Genomic DNA, 5592 nt, shown 5'->3' on the forward strand with positions numbered 1-5592 from the left:
CGATTATTCCCTACTTAGAACCGCGTGCCCATCATATCATTCCAACAACTAAACATAACTATATGCATCAAATTTGCATGACGAATCTGCATTTCATTCTCTGTAGATGGATAAAAGAGACACAGAAACCACTCATCTCAAAAAATGAGACATTGCTCGAGTGACTTGATAGTGCACCTGCCTCCTGATGCCTGCCAATACTCCGCGTTCGGGAAAAATCAAAAGCATGGCTTGCTCATGGTTTTACTACCTTCTCTTCTTCCTACAATGACAAGGAAATCATCTCAGAACCGGCTACCATTCTAGATAATTTTAACACAATGTCTGATCAAACTCCATTAACACCACAGATGAACTAAATGATCGGACAAAGGGTCAAACAATTGATGAGGTATCATCTTTAAAAAGTAATTTTCAATAAACTATTTCCCGAATAAGTATATCTTAATAACTAATGCATTAGTACATGTACATAACAAAAAACATGGGGTTAAAAGGTTAAGAAAGAAGCAGAACATTTTTAGCTAGCTAGCTCAACTGTATAACACTCGGGTTTTCCCCGCGGGGCCCCAAACCCGTGGGGAAAGTTGCCATCCCTACTCGGGAGTCCTTACTTTTTTCCACGGTCCAGTATGGCAACATGGTATCTGCCCAATACAAGAATTTCAGCTTGCTTGACTGCTGTAACAAAGATAGTAACTTTGTAACAAATTCTTAATTTACCAGCAATATTTTCAAAAGATCCGGAAACAACAAAAATTACAAAGTTCTAAATTCACCAAAAAAATCTCACAAACAAACCTAAGGCAAATAAAATAAGCCGGGAGTAGAACAAAATGATAAAAGAACATTAATAAATAAAGAAGTAAATAGTTTCAAATCCAATCAATATTGGCCTGTATGAAATTTACCAGGGGCCTAATCACACCATGTTTATAACAAAAATTCAGTTCACATTTACATCAAGGGAATAAAGCTGTCTTCATGCAGGTTTAAAAGCTTGGGAATAAAGCCTCATGCAGGTTTCAAAAGCTTATAGAATCGATATCGCTACACATTCAGTGGAAGAAAGATTATAAAACTATAATATTACCTTCTGGATGGTTGGCTAATGCCAAAAGCCCCCTTCATCGGTGCCTTAATATCCACAGAACGGGTCCTTCATGATTTTATCATGATAAATCTTACAGCCTATCTCTATGATCATTTCTTCTACTTCTTCCAATGTTTGATCTATATTCAGCCGCAGCTGACCTTTTCTGACCACGGTTACACCAAAGCCATTCGTTTTGGCTTCACGAAAAGCATCCTGCAAAGCATCAACTAACATCAAAGTTGAATCTATAAATATCCTCACATACGTTTGAAAGGAAATAGGAAAAATCAAGACATCTTTGAATAAAACATTTCATGTTTAAGTGGTAAGCTAGCACAATCAACAGTAAAGAGTATGGAAAAAAATCATTAATTTAAGAATTTATTACCTTCGGTGGCCTGCTAACAACAAACATTCCCATTGCCTAGCATTTCCATGTGTGCTTGTATAATGTAGCAAAGATTCTTGCCATCACCAACATCCTCAAAAGCAATCACATGATATTGCTTTGGATCCAATTCAAGATCAGCCCCCATCTCTAATGAATAGAAACCAACTTTCTGTTCCCCGTCATCCACAGTATACAATTCTATTCACTGAAAAGGCAAGATTTCAAAGGAAAACGGGTAATCAACAATTATTCAAAATAGAGAAAGAAAACCATGATGTAAAAAAGTTGTTTTTTTGCATTCATACAAAATATACAATTTTTCCACATTAAATGTAGATGACAGGGTATTGATGGTGCCACCAAATTGAGTAAGATATATATGTCACTTTCCATGTCAGAATATTTGGATAAATAATAGCGGATAACAGATGCCCACCAGTACAAAGGGAAGTTCTAGCCACCACAAGTAATCCTCTTCTTTTTCCTCTGCATGCATATTCACGATACTTGCTCACAACAGCTTGAGGTCCAAAAAGTTCCATTTCTCTTTTAACCTTCTCGAGCATTTGTTTAATCAGTTTTTGTCCCTTCTCAGGAAGTTTATCCATAAAATCAGCTGTTTCCTTTATTTCTTTCTCAGTGATCCATCTATCCAAATCCTTACCTGTGTCTTTCATATCAGCTTTGACCTCTGGGTCTGTCTCTGCATTATATGACTCCAAGAATCCATGTGACCATTTGTTTGTGTGCTGCCAATACTCTCGTCCAGATTTTTTGCCAGCCCTAACAGAACCGTCACTACCTGCTATAACAGTCTTTGATGATGATGCAATCTCGTTTTGAAATCTTGAACTTTGATTTTTGTCATTGGATAAAGGTTATTTTGGTTTATGAATGATGTATTTTCCAGAGTTCTTTGTGAGAAATGAATTTTTAAGACTTTCAGCGACAAGAACCTTTCTTTGTTCCACAAAATTGTTCAGGAACTCGGGATTCCTTTCAGCAGGGGAGACTCTCCATCGAGGTATGATTTTCTCTGGTGGACCATACAAGCTGATTCCGTCTATGGAATTAATAAAGAGCCCCATTAGTTTAACAGTCTCAATGCATTGCATGCAAGGTTGAAATTTTCTCGTAATAACTAAAAAGAAGTAATAGAAAAAAAGAGGAAAAAAACATGACTAGTCAAAAAGAATTTCTAACTAGCCTCATTAACTGTCTACCAATGAAGCCAAATTATGAAATTAAGCAAAGAAAAAGTATAAGTAACTTTCATTCCAGGGAGGGGTACAATTAAATTCATCTCTCGGCTGACTCAGTAAAAAAATCACAAGGAACTTGATGAAGAAACTAAAACTTTACCTGCCCCATAGTCAAGGTTTTCAATGTTCTCATGGAAATATTCATGCACCTTCATCAGCTTTTCATTTTCAAGTTCAAATTTCTTTTCAAGGCCACTAAAAAATGCATATTTATCTTCATCATCCACAAGATGAATGGATCTCTTCCGGAGAGCTCATTATCTCGAACTTTAAATACAATCTCCCTTGGCCTTTCATCCTTCATCCATTCAAATTCTTGTTCATCACCATTAGTTTCAAGTTGAGCCAAATCAGTACCTGAATTCAACCCATTATTTGAGCTCTCCGTTGCAGCTACATAGTTATCTCTGAAGCCAACTGCGACTTTTAACTAATGGCTCAAGTTTGTGTTAGTTCCGTGGTTTTACCATCTTCTTTGCCCCCAATTGTAGTTCCAGGTATTACCTGAGTGAAATCTTCTTTTGACAACATCGAACCTTTACAACCAACTTCAGCAGTTGTAGAATGTGATGTGCTATTTGTTTGTACACCCTTGTAATCTTCACGATGATGCAAATAATCATGCCCAGTCATTGAGGAGGAACAGTCAAATACTTCACCAGTTGAATTTAATGAAGCCTGAACCGGTTACAAGATGAAATATCTACACCAGGCATGGTTAAATCACTGTCAAACCCACTACTAGCTTCAGGTTCATGGTTTATCTCCAGTTTGTGATGCTTACTTGAAAGGTACTCTCTGGCTTCTCTAAATGATTATGATCCTTAACTTTGTTCTACTTTCATGTGGCTGATCTGATTGATGGTCTGGATCATCAGTCAGCAGGTTCATGTCATTTCCTCTCCCGTTTTTAGTACCACTAGATTCCAGTGTTTCGTAAGATTCATAAACAGCCACAGTGGTTTGTTTTAGGAAGATTCATATTTCCAGTAGGCAATGCATTTACAGCTTGATCATTGTCATCATCACCACTATCAGGTAAAGAGTCTCCTTTCTCAGTTTCTCGTGCATGTCTGGCCATAGCACTGATTTGCTGAATATCATCCTCAAAATCCTTAGACTGGTATCTAGAATACTCTGCTAATGTTGATTCGTGATTCAATCCCTTTGACCTAATAACCCTATTTAGAAGCTCTTCCTTATCAAGCTGAGGCCTATTAAAAGGCATGCTTTTAGGCTCTGTTGGATCCTGAATCACCTCCACGCTACCCTTCATCATCTCCACTTTCTCTTTTCTAGCTTCTCTAGATTCCATCTTTCTTCTCGACATACCCTTTTTCCAACATTGTATGCTTCCCACTATCCTCACCAACACCAAAGAGGCCCTTAATTGCCCAAACCACAAATAAACCACAAATACTCTGAGTCCAGCTCTCGACATCCTCGGTAGCAAACTTGGTTTCAATATCACACCCCTAATCGCCTCCGTAACAACTTATTTGCTGCAGGGCAATACAAACTTGGCCACCGAACTATCTTTCATGATGATGGTATTCCCACGCTCCATCTCTTTAACCAAGTCTTTTGCAAAAGATATCTTCAGTTTCACCAACCTTGCGAAGATAGGGATCAACCCCCACGTCTTCTCATAATTTCATCCTCATTCACTACTACACTTTCAGCCTTACCTTCAGAATCCTGAAAAACAGCAGTGTTCTAAACGGCGGTCGAGGCGGCCGCATCGCCTATACATGAGGCGGGTGTTTTAGGCGGCCCAAGCTATATGGCGTTGGGGAGGCGGGTCGAGACTGCGAGCAGGCGGGCTACACGGGCGAGGCGGCGAGCAGGCGGGCAGTCAAGATTTTGAAGTTGTAGTCAACAATTTTAACAATCTAGTCAAAGTCAACAAATTTTAAATATCAAAACCCTAGCATATATCACTTTCTTTATTTTATTTTTGGTTTTCACTCTCAAGTCTCAACCACCACACACAGTCTGCCTGCCACCCACTGTCTGCCGCCGCCAGCGGTCAGAATATTTAGGTTAGGCATTGTATATTTATTATTTATCATACTTTTTTTATAATATTTCAGATTTTGTGATTTCAAAAATTAATTTTTTTTTCCTATTATTATTTTATTATTGATTTATTGTTGAAGATTAATGGTGGTAAAAGATAAACAACTGGAGTTGAAATTTAAGCTAAAGTCTAGTGATATTGTTTGGGAATTTGGGGTGTTGTATAATAAAGAGAAAAGGTTTTGGATCACGTGCAAGTTGTGTAAGAGGTTTATTAAAAGAGGAGTTTATAGGATGAAGCATCATATTGCGGATATTGTAGGACAAGTTGAAGCATGTCCTAAAGCATCCGATGAGGACAAAAAAGATTGAGGGACCACTTGCTCTAATGATGGATAATCGATTGAAACTTTGAAATTTAAACTTAGTTTTTGGTAAAAATAATTATATTACTTTGTTAGCATTAATATGATATTAATATTTATTAATTACACATTATCTAGATGATATTATATTGTATGAAACTTTTGTGTGCTTAAATATTATTTAATTGCATATTTTACATAAAAAATATTACTATTTGTGATTATATTACATGATTATCTATAAAAAAAAATCACTTAAAAAATTCAACCGCCACCGCCTCCCACCATTCACAACCTTGAAAAACAGTAAATATATGTCCAGTCCCAATGCCCCAAAACTCAGAATCCTTTTTGTACCGCTCAACCCAACCCTCTAGTCCATTCAACAAGATAGGCCCACCAAATTGCTTTTTCATTAATTTGGATTCTGTTTCTTGAACATAACCAGAGGCGCAACAA

The 5592-nt window shown here is 37.2% G+C and overlaps 1 pseudogene; it reads right to left on the reverse strand.

Moving 5' to 3' along the window:
* Window positions 1–610: 610 nt before the first annotated feature.
* Window positions 611–4349, reverse strand: LOC140840865 (uncharacterized; annotated as a pseudogene).
* Window positions 4350–5592: the final 1243 nt, after the last annotated feature.

Source organism: Primulina eburnea, chromosome 9, assembly GCF_022965805.1.
Source record: "Primulina eburnea isolate SZY01 chromosome 9, ASM2296580v1, whole genome shotgun sequence".
Lineage (NCBI taxonomy): Eukaryota > Viridiplantae > Streptophyta > Magnoliopsida > Lamiales > Gesneriaceae > Primulina > Primulina eburnea.